This window comes from Anser cygnoides, chromosome 13, assembly GCF_040182565.1.
Source record: "Anser cygnoides isolate HZ-2024a breed goose chromosome 13, Taihu_goose_T2T_genome, whole genome shotgun sequence".
Lineage (NCBI taxonomy): Eukaryota > Metazoa > Chordata > Aves > Anseriformes > Anatidae > Anser > Anser cygnoides.
The window spans coordinates 10,601,597-10,626,014 of record NC_089885.1 but is presented as its reverse complement, the minus strand read 5'-3'; the positions used below and the strand labels follow the sequence as shown (position 1 = coordinate 10,626,014).

At 36.4% G+C, this 24,418-nt stretch overlaps 2 long non-coding RNA genes across 6 annotated transcripts in view; one reads left to right on the top strand and one right to left on the bottom strand.

Annotated features, from left to right (window-relative positions):
- LOC106037734 (uncharacterized) overlaps positions 1–24,418 on the top strand; it is a 504,883-nt gene that overhangs the window by 252,077 nt on the left and 228,388 nt on the right. The window lies entirely within an intron of this gene.
- LOC106037736 (uncharacterized) lies at positions 1,117–24,305 on the bottom strand. Its single transcript, XR_001208210.3, has 3 exons — positions 24,018–24,305; positions 13,224–13,298; positions 1,117–1,533 (listed from the first exon to the last, which is right to left on the bottom strand). It is a non-coding gene; the product is annotated as an uncharacterized lncRNA (long non-coding RNA).

Genomic DNA, 24,418 nt, shown 5'->3' with positions numbered 1-24,418 from the left:
AATCAGCAGCTTACCTTGTTCTGTCTGGTACTACAAGAAGGTATGAGAAGTGAAGAGATGGTGGCTGCTCATTGTCTAAACAAATTGGTCTTATTTTAATAATGATCTAAATGTGGGTATTATCGCTAAGCCTCAGTGACCTAGTTCAATACTTTCTGAAGATGAATAGACTTGCTGCTGGCATTTTGGGCCTTCGTTTGTTTCAAGGAATCCTATTTTTTTTCCCCTGCCTTTTGTTTTTGATGCTTTTTTCTTGCAAGGAGAGAAATATATATATATATATATTTTTTTTTTTCCTAGTACCAGTTCTTAAATGCTTTTTGGATGCTTCCTTCACAGTGACCATCAGTTCCAACTCTGCAGTAGCAAGAGCCTTTGCTTAGATCAGGGAGTTGGACAATAAATTTTCTCAAACTTATACTTAAAACTGAAACAAAGGTCATTCAGATGTCGGAGTAATCCACTTGATCATGCAGTGATTTTGAAATGCTCAGCATATAGTACCATAATGTAATAACCCTGATGTTATTTTACACTTGTTTGTAAATGGTGTCAGAGTGATTGTATGCTTGTGTTAGACAGATGAGAAAGCCTTCAAAACATGGTGAATCGAAGTTGGCAAGCAATTCTTATGTTTGAATGCTCTTGAATTTGAGCTTTACTATGTATTTGTTCAAGTATTATGAAAATACTGTTCTTGAGGAATTTAATGTATACTTTTTTTTTGAGAGGGGATTTTTGACTTTTTTTTGGAAGAACAGAAGGTGATGTTTGACTTGAAGCACTTTCAATCATGTTTCAAATTAATGTGAAAATGTTACCAATTAAAATCAGGTTTTGATTAATTAGTAGTTGACTTACTAGGAAGGAGACAAGAAAGTCACAAATGCTGTTAGGATGCATTCAGTGCAAATCATGGGAGGAAAGTGTCACAGAAACTAAGCCATCAGTGTCTCAAAGGACACTGATCATTTTGCTACAGGACATCCTACAGCAGCCTGTTCAAATTGGTTTAAATGAACTGACACAGAAACCAGCTGTAATTTATACGTAGTTTGAGGCTAATAAGAACAGCCCTCCTTGAGCATGAGTGGTCCAGTTGCACAGAACATTTTGCAAATGCCAGACTACCACACCAAAGTAAATGTCAAGAACGTCCTCAATCAGTCTGAGTAACAAGTAAATTAATTTTATCCTCTTATTTCAAGAGATGTGTGGTCTCTGCTGCACCAAAGGAGAGACTTTTGGAAGTAAAGAAAGGGTATTTATTGACTGTATCTCTAGTTCCCACTTGTCTCAATAGATTGGTAGCGCTAGCATTTTCTTTGTCACGGTGACACTTATGCAAAGACCTTGGTACTATCATCATACAGAGTTTGAAGATCAGTATCTGCGCTTTGCGTGTCACCCTGAAGATGAAGATTGCAAATGGTGCTACTGTAGCGCTGGGAGAACATTGCTGTGGCTGCAGTCCTGGAGGTCGGTGTGGCTGATCGGTGGTGTGATAGCTGGCTGTAGGATCAGGGAAAAATCCTGTTGACAAAGAGCAAGATGCTGATAGAAAATTCTTTCTAGTGCTCGTTAGAAATGTAACTAGAAACTTTAGAAAATCCAGGAGATCCCTTGTGACTGCTAACTTTAGCCTTCCTGGTGTGTAATGTGTTGGCAGTGTGTGGCCTATTTGTGTAAGTTCCTACCAGCTTGCCCTTTGTCTGAAATAAAAACACCAGATTATGTTCTAGTTTATAGTAGTATGAACTTAAGGGAACTCTGTCTTCAATGTGAGCATATCCTGGCTTTGATTTTTTTTTTTTTTTTTTAATCAACGGATGCCTCTCAGTTCTTTTTGGGAGACTGCTGTTTCATGTCACTGGCTCTCTTTTTAATGCTCATGTTCAGTGCAGTATTTTTAAGGAAGGTCTTGAACACAGGGTGAAATCCACTGGTGAAATCAGTATGTCATTGGTCATGTGAAACCACAGACAATTCACAAGACTGTGATTTTCCAAGTTAGCAACTTGGAAATAAAACACATTTGAAGTTGTAGAACATCTGTGGTCCTAAAAGGGTTTACTCAATAGTTAAATATTATTTTAAAATATAAAACTTAAGATGCACCATTCAGTAGTTCTCTTTCTAGTAGGTAGTTTTAATTACCCGCCGTATCACAAAACTGCACTGGAATTGTTCCCTGTAGCTGAAAAAGAAATTTGTTGTTTATTTTCAGTTTTGTTTGATGCTAGTACAGAAAGGATCAGGTTCACTTTGTTGCTGCCACCTGTGAAAGTTTCCTCCAGCAACTACGGGTGGCACCTAGGTGGGACACTCACCTGTAGCTCCTTAGAAAGAACATGTGCTCTGCTAGCTTTAGCTTCCAGTTACCTCCTCAAACCAACCTTTCAACATGTATGCTCTACAATAGGCATCTACCCTTTCTACTATATTCTGGGGGGGAAGTATTTTCCTATGATATTCTTGCATTTGATGAATTCAAGTCATGGAAGCAATCTAATACACTGATGTTCTTGGTTGTGTGGCTTCATTTTCTCTTGTAAGTTGCTATTTTGTTTTTAATATTAAGCAGATATTTTGACAGTCTTTGTTTCATTTGGAATGCAAGTGGAAGAGATGCTTAACAGGCTTTTCTTAAAGAAATTTCTTATTTGGGAGATAGCGAACAGAGGTTGGATAACTTGCCCAGCAAGTAGGAGTATCTAACAGATCTTGGAATATCCATGCATATTATGCTTTTATTTAGTTAGCTTTTGGAAAAAAATATCTTTATTTGACCATCTTTGTTGCAGATGTTCAATTGTAGTTGCAGACTACTTGATGTACTTGAAAGCTGGAGCAGTAACTAAGAGCCTACTTCTAGAAACCCACATAAAACTTTCTGGCTGGACGTTTTGATCTAGAAAGAATGCATCAATTACAAGCTTTCCTGCCAGCTACTATATGGAAACAGAAGACTTATTTTTTAAAGGAAGGAGTTCTGATGTTTTCTGAGCAGAAAACTATTGCAAGTGACAATGGTGAAAGATGTCAAAAATCTAAAACTGGTGAAGCCCATCTAAGAGTGATTTTGGTGATACAGACAATGAAAAGATACCATCTTTGACACAGAAAGAAGTATTAGATTAAGTTTTAAAACTTTTGTATCATGAAAACACTCTTATAAAAGACTACAATACTGACTACTGTTTATCTGTTTTTGTTTTCTTCATGTGGAAGTTGTAGCCTTGATACACAAATAGAGTGTTCAGCAAAGTGAAATTCAGCTTTCATAAAACTTGGGTAAATTTGGCCCAGCAATAAATTCATTTTTTACATTCTTTTCCAGTCCAAATCACAACTCTAACACAAAGCCAGCATTGATCATTTTTTTTCCCACAATAATATTTTAACATGTAGTCTGCCTGCCTTCTTCCTTCTATTTTCCATGCAAACCAACTGCTCCTTGCTTGTTACTGCTTAAGATGATGAATTGTATTTATTTCTACTCAATTTCTTGATCTGTCAGAGTAGAAGGAGTCAAAAACCTTATATTCAGTGTATCATTCGGTCATTTACTTGCCCTACTCTAATGTCATTGTCTTAGTGGGACTAACAGCATGCATAACGCATCACAGCATTATGCTCTCTGTTCTACCTGAAATATCAACATAAAATGGTCTCGGCTTTAAGGGAAGCAAATGATTGACTGCTTGGTTGTTTCTGGTTATTCAAATTAAAAATTTCAAGTGGAAGTAACAAAGACTGCTGATATATTATCCAGAATTCAGAGGAAATCTATACAAACCTTAATGACCTCCCTGCACTGCTCTTTAGCTTGCGTTAGTCACATCTTGGGAGAGCACTGTGGCAATCAATCAAGCAAACAAATTACTTTATTTTCATATTGTGAACTTAAAGGCAGCTCTTGCTTAATCTTTCCAAGCTAGTCCTGAAATTCTTCATGAAAAATAGAACAGAAGAAAGCTTCTGAAAGGATGATAAACGTTAAAGAATATACAGCCAGTAATTCAGATACAAGATGAACTTTAGAAAACCAATTTTTGTTTTTTTCCAAGAATGTAATGATCTAGGCATGCGACCCTGTGCCTTATTGTGTTAAACCAGGACAACAAATGTAATGGGAAGAGAGATGTTGTAGCAGCCATACAAGAGTAGATGAAGTAGAGCTGCTGCCCAATCTCTAAGATCCCTGTGGGTTATAATACAAATAAAATACTTGCTCAGAATAACAAATATATTTTAAATCCAAGCTTCTGCTGTAATTCATGGTTACCAGTGACCCTTCACAAACTTTGCTAACTTTCCTGAGTAAAACTCAGATTGAGTTTGTTCTTATGGCTATTAACGTATACATCCTGACAAAGTTCTGTTCACTCATTTGTCCAGATTCCTACAATGTTTGTAGGGCAGCTGAAGACCTAGTTCACAGTCCCCACAATGCTGGTAATGATTAGAACAGGAATAGGGAAGCAGGACAACAAAAACAACATTAAATAAATGCTTAATTTGTGCATTGAATTTTGAGTAACTCACTGGCAATGAAATCATAGAATCATAGAATGGTTTGGGTTGGAAGAGACCTTAAAGGTCATCTAGTTCCAACCCCGCTGCCATGGGCAGGGACAGCTCCCACTAAATCAGGTTGCTCAAAGCCCCATCCAACCTGGCCTTGGAAACTTCCAGGGATGGGGTATCCACAGCTTCTCTGGGCAGCATGATTAGCAGCAGGTTTAAAACAAATGAAATGAAGAACTGTACTGCACAGGGTAAATTGAGTTACAGGCTGCAATTTTAAGTTATTAGAAGAGGGATGATTAGACAAATTTATGGATACCAGGTCCTTCAGTGGTCATTAAACACAATGGTTTGGATGCTGGCTCTACTTTATTTCCTCAGGAGGCTATACTTGAAGAAGGATCACCCTATACTTATCCTTATTTCTTATATGCTTTCATTAAGCATGTTGGCTATTGCCAGAAAATAAAAGTAGAAGGCTATTTGGTTTATCTACAGACTTTATATGTTTTTGTCCATCTTCTTCTCCATCTATGATAAATCTGTGTATATGATTTATCTATATATGTCCAGAGAGTAAAACCTCTGGATTTGAGAGGCCAAGACCTGATTTCCATATTTAAAGGAGATCGGATTTATGCTTTGTGGCTAGTTTCTACATAAACACACAAATTAAATATTTTTTAAGTAAGACAGCAGGATTCTGATTTGTGTTTGTGTTCTCCTTTTCAAAGAAAACTGTATTTTTATTTGCTGCTAAACCACAAAGGTCCAAGTAAACACTGCATATTTAGGATCCTATCCACCTTTTGCTAAAGTAAACAAACTTGTCTCTTTCCTCTCTGAAGGGATGCTGATATGCCAGTTTGTTACTCTGGGATCAAATTAAAGATATTTTCTTTGATCCCAGGGGACTGATTACTTAAATTTCACTGCACAAAAAGTTCAGTTTCTAACAAGACTTATTCATTAAGGTCACAATCCAAACTCCTGATTTAGCTGAGTAACTGTTTCTTCTTATTTACCAGTGTAAGGTTATTCTGCAACTGCAATGTTTTTCATGGCTGGTTTAATGAAGGAAGAAGTTATATTGCAGGAAAACAAAACTATCGTACCATAGTTTTCTTCTTTCTGGACTGTTTTGGGTTATTAAATATGTCATTCTGTTTTGTTGTCAAAGCTGTTATGACTCTGCTGGGTAAAGTCTTTCTATTTGTTTATTTAAGCTCAACAAATACGAAGGTGAGGAAAAGAATTCTTTCTGGTGGTTTCCCAGATCTGTCTTAGATAATCATCTGTGTCCCCAGCCTTCCCTGCACCTTCACTGTTCTGATAATCGATGCTTTAGCCTATCATACGTGGGGCAACTGATGCTGAACTAATGAATTGCAGCAATTTCTTTGTTAGTTTGTACCAGAGTAGTTGCCTGTCATAGCGGCTGATGCACTTAGCAGAAATTCTTCAGGGTCTTTTTGTGGTGTCTGAAGAGTAGTTTATGCTGTGCTCTGTTCTCTTGATGCTACTCCAAAACAAATAATAGTATTAATATTCATTGTATCCAGCATAACAACTTCATTTGACTGGATTTGTTCTCCATATTCCACTGAAGGGTGTTATATAATTAATTTTCTCCAACTTTATTCCAGCAGATTTTTAATATGATCTAAGAAAGGAAGGCTTACCCTTCTTACCAAGCCAGCCAGAATTCTTAGATTGCAAAGAAAATTTTATCTGGCTATAATGATTAATGGCTACACATTTGCAGCTCCCAAATGCTCCAGTGACCTTCAGCCGTGCCTGAACCTGTTCTTGGAGATTTCCTGTATGTATGTGAAATGATTTGGGTCTTGAGGACAGTTTTAGAAATATTGTTAGCTTTCAGTGTAAAATACCACCTTCGTTCTCCATTTGTAAAACACATTAAAAAATCTCTTATTTTTCATGTGTGTATTTAAATTCAACAGATAAAAAACAAAACAACAAAAAAAAAACAATATAAAAGCTTTGCCATTGCTGTCATAACAAAGAGAACGGTCTCCACATCTACAGTCTGTTCTTCTTTGTAAATTTGGTTTATTTTCCTTTAGGCTTTTGTAGATTGGTCTGTAGTTAAGAATTTAATCTCTAATTATGAAAGATCTAACTCAGCTATTTAGAAGAATTTTTTTTTTTTGGACATTCTTTATCTACTTGTTTTATCTGCAAGAAGACTGACATGGAAAGACTGAAGACTAACATTTTTGTTACAATTCCTTACACTCATGACTTAAGGTAGCAAGTAGCATGCCAAGTTAATGAGTTGTCTACTGTAAACTGTGTGTCTGAATTTAAAACCATAAAGCAGTTCAGTTACAATTACTTCTTCACATTTTTCATGACTCAGTTATATCCCATGCTTTACAGATTTTTCCCTGTTTATTTGATTTTATGTAGTTTAGCAAAAAAAATCCGTTGACTTTACATACTACATATGCTATTTTCTCACTAGATGTGGAATTTGAGCATTTCATAGAATCACAGAATTTCCAAGTTGGAAGGGACCCACAAGGATCATCAAGTCCAACTCCTGGGTCCCCAAAGGACCACCCCAAAAATCAGACCATGTGTCTGAGAGCTTTATCCAAATGCTTCTTGAATTCTGGCAGGATTTTTTTTTTTTTTTTTTTTTTGTGCAAGAGGAATGAAGTAGCTTGTCACCAGTAGTCTGTAGAGTCCAATTTCATGTCATCATGTGGGTAGTAAAGTGGATGGGATGAGAATCCTAGAGGAGACTGGTGAGCTGAAGAGATGATGAAGCAAGTGATGAGGAAAAGATATGAGAAGATAGAAACCCTCCTGCTTTGGAGTTCTTAACTATAAGAGAAGTCACACTTACAGAAAACTGGCAATTAAGCTATTCAAGGCACAGGACATTTCTGTTTTGGGAATGTCAGTGTTGAACAAAACACAAGACTGTTCTGAATGTTGATCCTATTTTAGATAAAGCTGGGAGGTAAGTTCTCTGCTCCATTAAGTACATGAAGTGAAAGATAGCCTTCTGATTAAAGCAATTGTAAGCAGCTGAGACTACAGCCTTCATAGTGCCTCTGACGGGATTTGGATGATTCTAGAAAGTCACTTGAACACCTGTATCCTCTTTATTTTTGGAGTTCTTATCTTGAGGCATCGGTGGATGTGCCAAGTGGCAGCAGGAGCTAGTGGGTTATGGATCTATGTAATAAGTAGTCAGTATAACTGAAAAACTGGGGGAGGCATGGAGAAAACATACTGCATAATTTAATTTCTTAGGTGGTAAGGCACATCTCCGTAGGTTCACAATAGACCCAAATGGGGGGATGAAAGAGAGATTCTCACAAAGCAGCTCAGAATACAGGCAAACTGAAAGATGACAGCGGCAATGATGACAGAAATCATCATGGATTTCTGTGTTGATATTCTGCCCTGTATGACTTCCTCTTTGTGAACTCTTCTTGTTTACTGGGGGGCCTGACAGCCTGTACACTGGAAAATGTCTGTCATTCTTAAAAGTTGGATCCCTTGGACGCATTACTGTGGAGGTATCTTTCATTTATCTCAGAAATAGCATGATCAAATTGAGTCTTGTCTTCCACCTCACTTGCAAGTATCACTGTAGTTTCTCATCCTTGGGATAACATTAAAGGAGTTGAGTATTTCACAAGAAGCTGAGAAAAATGTGTTAGTGACTTAGTTCTAATTTGCATGGTGGCATATATTTTTAAAATACAAGCTTTCCAAGCTAAATACTTGAATAAGACTCCATGAACTGTGTAGACTTTTTCCCAACCAAATTTAAATCTATTAATTAGAAAGCAACTGGAAGACAGCTTGTGAAAATACTGTTAACAGAAAGCTGAGAGTAATAGTTTTCCATGCTTGGGTTCCTGAATTGATTTTTGTACTTAGAGAGATAAGATATTTGCACATTTATTTTCACTACCATTTGATTCACAAATAAAACATTTTAGAATGTTCTTCCAGAAGCACTTACACTTCCAAGTCAGTATCAGACAGCATGAGGACCCCATGCAGCCAGGAAAAAGCTGAGATTCTTGGGGCCAGTGTAGTTATACATTGCAGAAAGCATTTGTTACCTCCTCAGGGTTTGTAATCTTAATGTCACTCCACTGAAGTGAAGCACTTCTGCTAAAGATTTTTTAGTGAACTCCAGTTTGTATTTCTGGACATCTCTGCTGGCTTTCATGGATAATGCTTGCTTCTTTCCATGCTATAAATAATTGGCCTCTTAATGATTCACATTGGAGGAAAACAAAATAAAAGAAAATAGGATCAATTGATTTCTTAAGAATATCTCTGCATCCTGAAGGATAAAAGGACAATGCTCCTTGTTCACTGCATCCAGCTCTAAAGCACAAACCAATTTAGCCTGAGTTTAGTGCTTTGACCTGATAGATAGCAGTATACAAATATATTACAAATGAAAACTGATACACTCTTCTTTTAAGCATCATTGGGTATACCGATACATCGAATACCTAGGGACTCGGATAATAAACTCAGTTTCCTGCCTCCAGAAGTAGAGTTAACCGAGTGGGACCCAAGGCAGCACATGAGCTTCTGAGCTGACCTTAGTTTGAACTCTAAATGCATGGCAGGTTCAGAACATGGCAGGATAAGCTAGTCGACCACGACTGTTCCTCTCCAGTGCCAGTCTGCAGACATTAAAAGTATATCAAGCAGTCCGCTGCTAATTCAGAGTCAGGTCAAGCTGGAAACAATTCTATGTTTGAATGCAATTCAGACTGAAGGTTAAGTATTTTTACAGTTCTAAATGAAATACCAAACTTTAAAAACTCAGTTATCAGACGAGCTAATACCGTGAATCAAGAACGGATCAGGATTCTTTCATGGACTTATATCCTCTTTGAGATTTTTACCATAAGAGCATTTTGTAAATTCAGCTGCATGTCATGATGTTCCACTCTTGCTTAGAAGAATACCTGTACCTGTAGTTATAGGACCGGTTCTGGACCAAAGAATTTTCATTCCAAGTCCTGTGGCTCCACGGGAAGTGTGATTTCTGTGAGCTGACTCAGACTCTTCTATATTCTCAATGACTGTTTAGTTGCCAGATTTTGACAGGTATTCTACATAATACATACATAGCCCCCATGAACCTATCACATAAAAATTACGAATGGTTGCACTGTGGCTAATTCCAGATTTACAGCTTTCTCTGAATGCTAGCAAATTCAGTAAGACTTTTTTTCTTACTGATGTCAACTGACTCTGAATTAAATGCAGAAAGTTATGCCACACAAAAAGGTACATACTGGTTTGTCTGAGTCCAGGTTATGATATCCTGAAAGTAATTTTCTTTTGTATTTATATCCTTCCATTCCCACCACCTCAGTCATTCTGTAAGAAAAGAATTTTCTCCTGGATTTTGTAACCTTTCTCCTTACTCATAGAATTTTCCTGGGATGTTATGTAGTTAAAATGTAAGTTGCCTTTACTATCAAAAAATTAACTGTGTTTTTATAGCTACTATGGCCACGTAATAATAATAACTATTATTATTCAAGTATATTATGTTTGCACAGAAGAAAGCATATTGACTGATTTAGGGTTGGGTCAAATGTAATCTCATTCCCATTAAAAAATGTTATGGGAGAAAGATGAAAATAACTGCAGAAACATGAGGAACAACAAAGATGAAAAGGAAGATGTGAGAATAGGATAAAAATACTTCCTTATCTGTAGGATGGACTTAACAGGTACCCTTTTCAACCCACCTGGCATATATGTTCAGATTTGTAAATTAATCAGTGGTTATATGTATATATTTGGCACAGGGATAGGGTACGGTAGGGTAGGGTAGGCATCAACAGGCAGGCTTTGAGACTATGCTGCAGCTCTTCCACAGAGACACCTTTTCCCACAAATACTACTCTACAGCATCTGAATCTGAGCTGTTCCCCTTATTTTTCCCCTTGACTTTGACATATGAACATATTCTTCACTCTCTTGCTTCCTCAAAGTCTAAAGTAATCATTCCTTTTATATTTGAATCTGTTTAAAATCTTTTGCACTTCATGTGCTTTTCTCTAAGGCACATTACAAAATGTGTCTCATATTGATCATTTCTGATTTTTTTCGACTTCTAAGATTAAACGCCTTAAGATTCAAAGGCAAAATCGTCCAATTAAAATACAGTTTGGCCAAGCAGATGTTTTTTTATTGCAGTGGTTCATCAGCCAGTTTGTGTCTTTCTTTACCTTGATTCAACTTCTGTTTGGTCCTTTTATGAACTAGAAACTTGCCTAATGTTGCTACATCAGTCAATGTGATGCCATTATCTCAAACATCCTCATAGCTATGCCAAAATATGCAGGTTCTTTGTTGCTTCCAGGGCTTTGTAGATGGAAAAGAGTTAGAATATTTCTCCCAGATTGGAGAAAATCCAAATAGTGTGGAAGCTGAAGAATTGCTTATTGTTCTCACATTTGCTAACATCAAAACAGACTAGATTCAGGAAGGGTCTTTGTCTTTTCAGGTTGGATTACTTTTTGAAGTGCTTTATTTTGAAGAGTCAATGCAGAAGAATGGCAGAGAGATTACTCCAGTGGGATCACTTAAAATTTCATCTGGAGTTGCTGCCATTTTGCTTTGACTTCTTCGTGATCTCAGTCATATTCTGATATAGTCTCATTCTGATTAAAAGAAAGTTAAGGTATATAAATTAAAGGACCCGTGGTCAACTGGTGTATGTTGGAATGTTAGCAAGCAAAAGATGTGGTCTCTCTCTCAAACAAGCCAAGTTTTTCATGGCAGGGTATTTTCTATATTAGCCTCTGCTAGTCTGATCCAACTCTTATTAAGAGCACAAGTAATCCTTCCACTGACATTAAGAAGATTTGGGCTAGAACTCAAAAGAACAATCTTTATAATTTGTTTGGATTTGAGCACATTATTTGTATGACAGCTGAATAACGTAAATTGCTAGTTTACACTGGGTACACATTTAGTTTAGGTCAAACTTACTGTTTATTACACTGCAGTTGAAGAGCTCAGTTTGGCTCATCCTAATTAATTGTAGGGGTCTACTTGAAGTAGGAGGATAAAGTAAAAAAAAAGCTTTTCTTATTGCTTTATTGAATGTTTTACCTTTAATGCATAATTTATTAAATGACATTCCTGCTTGGCAGAAATGCTTAAACTGTGTAAACTTTCATAACCATTGATCTGTTTTTAAAGCATGGAAATCCTGCTGTGATGATGTTATGCACACAAAAAATTGTGTCATGATCTTTATTCCATTACAAACTATATATATATATATCTAAATGTAATTTTGAATATCTAGCTTTTGAGATGTTCATGACGTTTGTCTCTGATTACCTTGAATAATAAACATAATTTTCTATATTGTAGAGAAACAGTAACTAAAATAAACATTTAATAGAGAAAATGTAGTTGTATGGTATTACATCTGACTTGTCTTGCTCATTTACTTGAACTCATTTAATGCAGTTCTGGTGGTTTTGTTCAGCCTTGTACACATATGTACACATATCCTCTTCAACATGCAAGTGAAACTTTTTTTCTTAATATTTAATCTGAATCAGTTAAAGGGACATCATAAATACTTGCAAATCATATTGAGTTAGTGTAGGAAATCTGTGCCATAATATGCAAGGGAGAAATTCATTTGTAGGGACTGACTGATCCATTCCAGGTACTCTACCGTGTTATATTGTCTCTCCAAGCTATACAGGACAATCCAGACTTGTTAACATTCATGAAGTAGTAGTTAGACTCGCTATTTACCAGTATGTAGTCTTTGTTTTGATTTTTTCTAGTAGCTGCTGTGCAGTACATGTTACTGAATAACTTGCTAACATTATTCAATAATATTAAATACTTAGAAATCATCCTGGTGATGCTCAATGCAATTTGAAAACAGACAGGAAAGTGTGAGGGGGCAGTTTGCTCAGGGAGAAAAAGATCAAACTGATGTGCATTGAGCGTTCTTCGTATCTTAAAAGTGATTAGATTCATTTCAGTCTAGATACCTTAGGTCTGACTTTCTTGGAAGCCTTCTGTTCTTTGCGTGTAAAAGGCTTGTACAAAGCCTTCACTTTGGAGCTGAAATTTCCAAGATGCTATGGGGTTTTAGATATCTTTTATTCATTTTCAGGGAACAGATATAAATCCTGTTGACTGCTTTGTATATTTCAGTTTAGATGTCCAGTTCATATCTGCTCTTTGCTGTCTAGAGTAAAGGCAAAATGTCCTTGAATTTATAAAGTGATTAGGGATAAAGTTGTAAATCAGGTGTTCAGAGACATGTAATGTTTCTGGAAACAGCATTAAGACAAATTCTTCTCTATACTCTATTTGATTATTTTTTAAAATATAAAAAGTTTTTCTTCCACCTTTTTCTAAAATACAAGTGAGGGATTAAAATGATGAAGAGCTAGCAGAAAAATGTCATGCCACCTTAAACAATGGACATTGTTATCTGTGGCTGTTTGGATGGTGTGAAGGAAATACTGGAATCTTTTTTTCAAGGCAATATGACTTATGGATCCTTGACAGCCTCTCAGTTGTGCAGCCACTGAATATTCTCTTTTTATAAATAGTGAAGCTGTGCTGGAAAGAATTGCCTTTTTCATTCAGAGGAATAATGTGGTTACATTGAGAATACTTACTGTGCTTCCAGATGTATCAAAGGTAATACATTCCTTCTTGGCTAATAAATCACTGCTTTGAATTTCAGAGGATATCTGGAATATTAAGGAGACCAGGTTTTTGTTCTCAATATCTCAAGTTTGGATTAAGTGCTTAAGTGGTTACAGTCAACAGTGTGTTTGCTGAGCTGGAGGATGAATATCAGTTGTAGTTTTCTTGACCAGGGTCATGTTCCATCTCATGGACACAACCTTTGGATCCACAGAATAGGCCTTAGTGAAAGATTTACTGTCTCTCTGTATTTCCCTCTTTGGCAGCTCTATTTCACTTCTCTTTTTCCTTTGTTCAACAACTTACTTCCCAAAATGTCCTGTCTTGGAGATTATGAACCTACATCAGTCAATTGAGAAGATGCTTTTTTCTCAACCAGTAGTCTTCTGAAGTTTACACCAGGTGATACAGTCCATTATAAGGAGAGTATTGGTCATTTCTGAGTAAATTCCTTCATGTCAAATAAGAACTATTTAAATAGGGAAGAGGGATTGGTTTTGGTATTTGACTACCTCATGTTTTTAAAATGTCAGGTCATTTTTCTGTCTTGGATCACTGAGTATTTATAACATCTAAATATAAAACAAAAAAAAATTGCTTCCAAACTTGTATGTGTGTGCCTTGTGTCTGTATTTGTGTGTATGCAGTAGCTTATGCTGTTGTCACATAAACTGACTATTCAGCTATAGTATTATGCAGTTGAATGATAATTGCAATGCCAAGAATTAGGGGTTATTTAAAAGGTGAACGAGTAATGGTGAAATGGCTTAGAAGAGCATCTTAAATTCATAATGGTCATTCACATAAATAACACTTTACCATTTCCCATCTGTCATCCTCTGTGAAGATTTGTGGTACCCTTTGATCAGATGACTTGTCCTTGAAGTACAGTTAGCATTCTAGTGTGAAATATCAACTGTTCTGCTGACAGAATGAGTTCAGTCAGCAAGCATCAAACACTTTGTATGGTACTCATCATGGGAACCGAGAATAAAATTGTTTCAGCCCCCGGGCAGAGCAACCTGCACTAATAAGTGTTGGATTAGGATTATAAAAGCCTTAATTTTTAAAAGTGAATTAATTCTGCTGGCAACAATATTTATAGTTAATATGCTTTAACAACCAAAGCAATGAAGTATGGTTGCCTGATAATCTTGCCGAAGTAGTCACCTCTTTATTTAAGCAGCTACTTTATTACTTTTTCATCTTTTTTGTTTATTGATTTTTTTGAAAGTAATTTTTGACTTTAGTTCTAAATGTATTATTCTCCCCAACTTTACATTTTTGTATAGTTTGGTCTGTATTATTATAAAGGGAAGAGCTGACTAATCATGCTGATAGGTAGTGTGTCAAACAAAGCTAGATGATTTCTAATGAAAGAAAAATAATATATCTCTCTTAACAGACTATATGAATAAGTTAGGTGATATCTGTTCAGGTTTTAGAGTTCTTTTAATGGCCGGATACTTGAAGGAAATGAATATGTACTAACTCATTAGTTAGCAAGTAACTCTATAGAAAGTTAACCAGTCCCAACATGTTGGTTGGTATAAATTTGATTGAATTCACTGACTTCTGGATGAACAGTTGTCATCTTGATACATGTAGGCCCTGACTGTGCTCTGGGGCAGTTGAACCCTGTAAAGTATCTCACAGCTTTCATGCTTTTGTCATCCACAGCTTCCTTCTGGCTCAAATACTGTACTGCCTTTGTGTGAAAATAAGGGCATGCGCGTGGTGTACTTCTGGCTTTTGCTTCCCACGTGGAGATAAAAGTATCTTCTAGAGACATTTGGAGCCAGCAAACACTTCCACTGCCTACGGCATAGCTCTGTCTTTAAAGTATGTTCTGACCCCTTACCTTTCCTAAAATAGCTTTTAGACTGATGGTGATTAAAGCCATCTATGAAGTTTACCTTGAAGAAGCCTTATGATGTTTCTTGTGTGGAGCAGGGAATACTTAGAACATGCAGGATGCAAAGTAAGGGTGATTTTCTTTTAAGAAGAGAGTCAGTTGCTTCCACAATGGGATTGGAAGACTTTCATCCATGCCCCTGCTACAAGCATTAAAAATAAAGATTTCTTAACTGTGAAATACTTCGTATGAATGCATATCATGTGTCAAAGCAAAAACACTTCAGTAGGAGCTATGGTGCTTTTGACTTATGAGAATTATTCCGTGCTGCTGTGGACTACCTTTTATTTTTCCATCACTGTGTAGTCTAACACAAAATGAGAAACAATTCTCTTGATATTATAGTGCTGAAATCATTACTCTGTTATATGCAATGAGCTTTTATCCTGATATTAACTCCATTTTTTATTTTGCCTGTTTGAGAAAATTAAATAATGACTATGAATTATCTCTTACAAATTACAAACATAACATGCGTGTAGATTAAAATGTCTTTTAGTTTGTTCATTCGACATACCTTTACTTATGTTATTCTGATACAGATGTACACACTGCAACCTAGCTCTAAATATCTGAGGATGTGCTTCTTTGCTACCAAGTATGAAATCGATGTAGTGGTTATAAATGTACTAAGTCTTACAGCATCAAATTTAGCTAATGAATAGATTTAGGGTGAGCTCTCTATGAATTTTGCCACCAGCAAATAAATCGTTCCCTAGATGTCTGGATGACCCAGAGCAGAAAGGTATTTTAATAAAGTATTCAATGTTTACGATAGACTCATAAACTTACACATAAGGAAAATAAAATAATCAATTTTATGCATTATAAGTGTAGTCTTTGTTTGTTCCTTTTTCAGAAAACCAAAAGACTGTTTAGTTTGCTCAGTAGGGAACTGGAATACAGTTTCCACCGAGACTATGATTTTAAAGAACAACAGGTATATCAGTGACATTACTCAGATATCTGGAGCCCATTCAATCCTCTTCATAATTCCTAGATGGCATGAAACATTGTGTTGGTATTGATTTTCAATTTTTTTCCTCCTCTTTCCACAGTAGCAATTGAAGTGAGGAATAATTCAAAGCTCCGTCAGTTTCCCGCAAAAATTCATTGCCATCCTTTCCTAGTGGGCTCTTCCCCCCAAAGTCTCTAGAGAGGCAAAAGAATAACTAGGATGAGTATGCTTAGCCCCCTGTGATGCTAATCACTGTTGTCATGTCTTTTAAAGGATGGTTACGGGACGGAAGGGATATGTCAATCCCTACTCAGATACAATAGCTATGAAATTAACAATGGATAGATTTTTTTTCTTGAATCATAATGTATTCGTTATTCATGATATTCATAATAGTGAGATGAACGAAAGTAACAATTTATTGTTGGAATAATTTTCTGTGGAGGCAAGATATAACTTTAGCCACTCTTTTATGTGACATTTTTTTCTTTAGTGATCATTGATAGCTGAGTTGCTGAAACTTCCATTCCTCATAGTTTGAAACAATCCACATCTGGAAAACTTTTTAGGAATGAAGCAAGACTTCTGTTTTATAGGTAGTCTTCCACACGATTAAGGGGCAACAGAAGGTGTTCTTTCTTCTAAAAGGATAATTGTATCACAGTAGGGCTGATTATTTTAATACTGTTAAAACACTTAACACATATTAAATATTAAGAATTGAGAGCCTGGAGTATGTGTTGTTTTAGCTAGATTTTATATGCATAAGTAAATCTTCTTACTACAATAATTATAATAATATATTGGGTCTGATTCTGCCTTTGTTCAGGCAGAGCTCCCACTGACTTAGTGGCACGGGTTCAAGACACTGTGTATGGTATGTATATTAAATGAATACCTGTATAGTTCTTCAGACAAAAGCTGCATTAAATTTTCCTGGTATGAATTAAGCTCACAAAAGGTCGAAAATTCTCAATGTTAAGCTTATAATACTTTGCTGCAAAAAGGTGCCTTGAAATAATGTTAAAGTGGTTCCCTGTTGTGCTGTGATCCTGCTTGTGAATGTCTGTGCTTTTGTTGGTGCAGACAGAAGTCATCAAACTGAAGTCCTTTTAGAAGCTGGAGGTGGGGAAGAAGAGTCCCTAAACTCTTATAGGGTTATAAAAGTAGAAAGGTCCACACTGGCTGGTGTTCTCAGACTCAGAAAATTTCCTTTTTATGTCAATCTCAAAGGAATACATGGAGCTGAACAATCGCAGTTGTCTTGAAGATACAAGTTTATTAAGAATTATACTGCATATCAGGAACCATGTAAGATAATTGTGTTGCCTGCTATAGCACCTCAAGGAATCTCCATTGTGAAATGGCTATTATTTGGTGATTTACTAATGTCTTCTCATTAATCAAGTAAGCCTAATAACTTACAAGAGCCAGTCTGTGACTATACTGATAGCTTACTGTCAGAACAAAACTGTGCCTTTTTTCTTTTCAAAGGCATTTGTCGGGGTGGCGGGTGGAGAGCAAAAAAGAAAATAAAAATAAATCCTGTAAAGTTATTAGTCAAAGCTCTGTGACAGATTCCACTATGCAAACTAGAAGGCTGACAGATCAAATCACATCAAAATGTTAAGGATTTTTGTTGTGTGGTCTCTGTAACCACAATTTTAGTACAATGGAAGGAGCAAGTTTATCAGTTGCTGACCTTGCATAGAACAAAACTGTACTTATGTGAACTTTACAGTGGTTTACTTGAAGACCTTGATACAATCCTAGCTAGCAGACCACGTAGATGATGTAGAGAAATTGCAGGATTCTTCTCCTCAGGGCTAGAGTAACGGTTCAGTAGCTGGTAACTACTGATGAAACAGTAGTTTGCTCCTAGGTCCATGCTATAAATACTTACACTCTCACCATTAGTTCAGAGGAAGTTACTGTAGAGGCAATCGGTAGAAATTGATAAAGGTACGAATTTTCAATGCAACCCACTTAAGTGAAGCTTCTCTACCACAGCAAAGGTTAGGGAACAGGACTTCTTCCTAAATCAGACTGATTTATATTTTATCAGTTTGGCTGTGCAGCTAAGAGTGTGTTAAGAGTTCAGTGTTACATCTAGCCTAAAAATAAATGATTCTATACATCTAGAATACACTAGATACTAGAAGAGAATAGAAAATAATGTTTAAGATTAAAATCAGTTATTGATTGAAACTCATCCTCACATTCAAACCGTTAGCATTTTATTTGATTTTACACTTTTCTTCCCATTGTCTTATTAGAAACATACCCTGTGAGCAGATGAAATGTGCTTTAGCAACCTGTGAGTGAAACTAAAGGGATGCTTATTCTATTGCACATGAAAAAACATACCTAATATATTTTTTCATCAAGAATACCTAAATTGACAACTGTGACTCAACTTTAAAAGCAGGAGCAGAGAGAATACAGGTGCAAAACAAATAAACAAACAAATAAAAAACTGCAAAATGCTCATTCATGCTGCTGGAAATAACTTTTTCGCTTGTTCCATTTTAAAATAGTACATCTGTTAGAAAGAACAGCTTGAGTATTCAACCTTTTAACTGATGAAAGGACCTTTTTACATAGAAGCAATCCATTGATGGACTAATTTAATTTAGAGCTATTAACTGGTTAAGGGTCAGTCTCATTTTATGTTGTAGAATATTATTTTCATATTTTAAAACAGATTGGAATGGACTGCGGTATCAAGAGGAATTTATTTTAGTATCAGTTCATCCAATTGACTTAAATTGCCTATGGTGGATTGACACCTTGTCTCCAAAAACTATTTTGCATATCTGATGACATTAATTTTTATTTTGTACTAGGGGAAAAATCAGAAAATAGATTCTAGATCTAAGATTCTAAAGATCTTAGAGATGCTTTGGAGGCCCAGTAAGTCTCAGGTGTTGCAGGGAAATGCAATTTCAGATGGACATGACTGTTTTACAGACTGTAGAACATGACTAATCAGATGCTCTTTACTTTGTTTCTTCAGTAAAACCTGAGAAATAGAGAAGAACTTTGGCATTCAGCAGCTTAGTGAATATGACATTAAAATCACTGTTTATATGCAGTGATAATCATAGTGAAATTTCATTTTTTTCCATGAAAGCAATGAGGAGCCTGGATTTAGGTCCATTGCATCAGTAACCTGAACTACCATTAGATATGCTTCGTAATGCACAGTAACAGTATGGGTATCTTTCAAACTGATCATTATTACTGACTATCCAATTTCAGTGAGTCTTTTAAATGCTGGAAATGGTAACTGACTTCATAAACCATGTGTTTTACAGGAATTAATGACTGCCATTTTTCCCTGGTTACACTTGAAGTTTTGAACGTATAGGTTGAATTAATGTATAATAAGTAATGATGCTCATACTTTATATAAATTTAGCTATAACTAAAGTAAATCACACCATGTCTATGTTTACTATTTACTACCATCGATTGCTATAAAATAAAGTGCAATTTCTGGAGATGAAAGTATTGTATCCTGGAAGATTTCATTGGCCAGTACTTGTCAAACATCAGGATGATGCATCAAAGTAAATGGATATTTCTTTCTTTCATGAAAACTAAATTTCCTTGATATTTACAATGACTTTAATGTGTTTTCTCAGGCTCTGTCACACAAATTTTCATACTTCATAAACTTCAGCTTAAAAATCCAAAGGTTTTAGACTTGCTAAGTGAAGTCCTTCATAATGAAACAGCCTGGTTGAAAGCTTTAATAGAAGGATCCCTATGGTACAAGAGAAATCCTTTTGGTGTTGCCCTTTTTATAAATATTCTTTTTAAAATGAGACAAAGACCACTTGATGGCAAAGTTTGGAAGTTCTGTACCAAATCATGAAAGAAGGAATAGATCTGTTTTGACTGTTCATCTTCATGTGGGAGGTTCTTGTAGAAAGCTTAAGGGACAGATCCTGGTCATCCTTATACAAGTAGTTTTCATTATGGAGTAATTCCTCTTTGAGCCACTGGAGCTACTAATTTGAATAAAGGCTATTTTGTGTTTAATGTGAAAGGTTTTCCATGTCTGGAATATATTTGGAAGCAGGACAGGTTGAGAAATATTTTTACCAAATTACCGTCTAGGGAGAAACAAAATTAAAGTCTCAGATACGGTGACTTTAGTACAGGAGTATGGGTAAGTGTGCCAGGCATGGACTATTTTATTTGGATGCATTCCTGGGAATGACAAAATTAAAAGTAAGAGCTTGCACAATAAAGCACATGGCCTGTGTTTTGGCTACAAAAAAACTAGATAAATGAAGTTTGTGAAATGGTTTGGTTCATTTATATATATAAAAAAGAAACTTTTTTTATCCTTCTGTTTAAGTTGAACTTAATTGTATTGGCATCAGGAAATTGGCATGTTTAAAAATCACGTGGCTAATGAGACCCTCACAAATCTATCGTAATGATTGATAACCAGCCCAGAGAGGCATTTAAGCAGGGGTTACAGCAGAAGTTGTGGCCAGACCTCTGATCTGCTGATTGACAATTCTGCGGTAGAAAACGATTACATTATTTAGGCATAGAATAAAGTAAATCCACTGATCAATGTCTGTGTAATCATGTATTTAACCTTAAGAGAAGAACAGGAACAGAAATTGTATGTCATATCTCACAAAGGCATCTGATGAGTATTTACAAAATTTGAAATTAAAACTGCTTTAAATAAAGTGTACTAGAAGAAGACGGACAAAAGAAAAGACAAAAAAAAGAAAAAAATTGGTTTATACAGATGCAGACTTCACTGTAATAAGACTCTACATGGAAATATCCATTATATATTGGACCCTTCCTGGTTTCTGTCTGTGTGGATGGCATCAGAAAGAATGCTGCCCTCATTTCTAAGCAGCCTGGGTGAAAGGCACCTATATTGCTATGCCTGAAGCAATAAATTCATAATAAGTATTCTAAAATACAAGCTCATTTCTGAGCTCTATGAAGTTATTCACAGTCTACGTAATTAGTATCCCTTTGACTGTAAATAGTATGCCCTCAAGTAGTATTTGAGACTGTGAATTTCACCACGTAAGTAGGTAGATGTAAATCCCTCATTGCTATCTATTTTGTTCATGCTGTTTCCTTGTTCAATTCCTCAGAGGTTCAGTAAGACAGTGCATGTTTATGGAGCTACCATGTACATAAATCTAATCTAGAAAGTGCTTTGTATCCCAAAATAGTGTTCATCATTTTCTTTAAAATATTTTCAGATACACATGCTGTATAATAAGAATAATCATTCTTTTATAATCAATAAGTAATTTTAAAATAACATTTAGATTCTAATGAGTTGCACAAATGAATTATTACCTTTTGCCCTTTGCATGGTAAAATTCATAGCTCTAGATTTTTTTCTCAGTGATCTACCATCGTTGGAACTGTCAGTTTTGCTTCTATAGCCAAGCATGTGGCCCTGAGTGTTAGGGTTTCACGTGCCATGACTTTTATCTGTGGTTATGAAATTCAAATCCTACAACTTCCATCATAGAAAATGCTAACTGACTAAACATGGATCTAGTGCAGTTTCATTTGTAACAGTGAGAGAATACTGTAAGGATACCAAAACCCAAGTGTGTCTCATGTTGATATATGCTGTTGCACTAAAGGAGAAATAAGTATGTTCCTGGGATATAATATGCACTTCATACTGAATATTGGATTTTAAAATTAAATTTTACTGTTATCAATTTATTTTCATTTTAGTTATTGCTTTCAGATGTTTCTGATTAAAGTTTAATTCTAACTGCAATTCAAGAATTGTCTCTAAGTACTTAGTATGTTAATTACTAAATCCCATCAATATTAATATGGGTGTAATATATTTCTATTATGAGTTCCTTGGGTAGCACACATATTTGGTGCTGGATTGTGCTTCATACAATCCTCATGTAAGTATTGTAGCAACAGAGAAATATGTTCCCAAAGTAAAATAAACAAAAACATGGAATTTTGGTTAAGTCACATATTCTAACAAAGTTAGCTGTGGTGAGCAGGACAAATAGAGTGCTTCCCTATCTCATGGCTATTTGGTCTTTTTAAAAGTCCAGCCTTTCCCTCAACAAATTTTAAATAAAAAACATTGTGAAATCTGTTTTCCACATTTTTTTTGGGTCCTTTTCTCTTCCCCCTGTGAAATACCTTATAGCTTTGTGAGTGTAAACAATGTGCAGGCTGGGAGGACTGGGACTGCTGGACAGGCTTTCTGACAGAGCTGGTGGTGTAGATACCTACTGGCTCCACTTGTATTTCTCGGGGAGGTTTGTATTCAAGCAGCATGCTGTAGTCTGGAAGCTGAAGAGCTTGTGTTCCTTGCCAAACTGAGACAGTATTTTGAGATTCAGTTATGATGAAACTGAAAACCAAACCAAACAAACAACCAAAAAACCCTCCCTGATCTTGCTAAACCATGTCATCCTAAATCAGAAAAGATAATTTTGACAGTTTCCTATAATTGCAATTTTTAGTTATGCTACTTTTCTTGGCTCAGACAGAACAGAGGGAGCACAGTTTAAAAAAAAAAAAAGTTTGAAAGTGGGCTGCCAATGTCCTTCTCTGTCAGAACGTGGTGAAGTGTCCTTGAAGGTATTTTCATTAGTGCTCTTTTCTCCTTTATGCATTTAAACAAGCTGACACCTTACAAAGTTCTGCTCTCAACAGTGTTTAGACTGGCTCCCAGACTCCACATTTTCTCTGCAATCCTTCTGCAGCTGAAATGTTTGCCACATCTTTTACCAGCCATCAGGAGAAAAGCCACAGCCAATAATCAAAGGGACAGACTGTCAGTGACACAAAAAAGTGATCCTGATTCAGAGATCATTAAGTCTTTTTACTGCACTCAGCCTCCACTAAATCCTGTTGGAGAGGGTATGATTTCATGCCAGAGGAAATCAGACACTGGGGGTTCTCTTCCCAACACCCTTAGACTTTTTATGTAGCTATGGGCACATTATCATCATCTGAAGAGAAATGACATCTTGAAATTTTGTCTCTCATTTCACTTGTTATGAAACTGTTCTTTTTGTGTCTCACATTGACTTAGCACATACACTATTACCATTTCCTAAGCTGCACAATTTAGGATATAAATAGAAAATACTTCTACAGTGTGCATTGATCATTAATGAGTTGATTAATGATTAACCAGCTTTCATCCCCTTAGTATAATACAGTAGCATCCGGATATCTACCTTTGTTGTTGTGAGCCACCCAAAATAAGTTCATAATGTGTTTATTTATTACATCACAGCTGATGGTGTAATGAGACTTTGCTATGTGTTGCTGCATTAGTCCACTGATCTGTCAGTTCTCAAGCCTCACACCATTTCTTGGCAGCTCATAGTTATATGAGCAAGGCTCCATTTACTTTTATCAAATCTACTGCAGTGCATGTATGATGTACTGTGGAGTATTACAGACAGGAGAGCTCTCAGAATAGCTCAGGTTTCATGTTGCATGTATCTGTTCATCTCTCTGAATTTTCATTAAACTGTGGAGTTTTGCTGTAGACTTCCATGGGTTTAATTAATTGCATATTTCATAATCTGTGGTGTAAATGAGATTCTTATAATTTCCCTAGGCTAATGAAACGGCTCCCACAGGAGGGGTCTCGCAGAAGGTTGGGTGGTTGTGGTGGTCTGCTTCACGCCAACAGAGCCCGAAAAGGTCATAACTTCATGAGTCTGTTAGCAAGGGTCCTGACCTCACCAGCTATTTACTGTACTTGGGAGGTACTAAGATCTACTTCAAACCTAGCGAATTGAAAACAAAGAGGAATCGGGGTGAAAAATTCAGGTGTCCAAGGCACATGCGTTAGAGCAAATCGGTTGTTATCCCCAAAGGAATACAAACCTGGTGATAACTTTTAATCTTCTCCTCATGTTTCTTTGCTTTCTTTACCGCCACCCCTGAAGCGCAGCAAGGCTGAGATGGCAGCGCAAGGCGCCATCTTGGCCTTTGTTTAGGGATGGGCTGCAGTGGGTGCTGCGGCGAGTGGGTGCCGTGGGGCAGGGGGCAGCCCGGCTCCCTCAGCAAGAGCTGCCCAGGGGCAGTCAGGAGAGCAGGACCCTGTGCAAGGAGGGCGGCAGCCCAAGCAGGTGGGCCCTTGGTGGTTGTTTGCAGGCCCTTTTGCTGGTTGAAAGGAAGAAGGAGTCTAGAAGAGTCTAGATTCCTGGTAGGAGTCTAGAAAAGTCCACGTGGTTCTAGAAGCCTTCCTGAGTCTGGGCTGGGGAACAAGCCCACCCTGCAGGGGG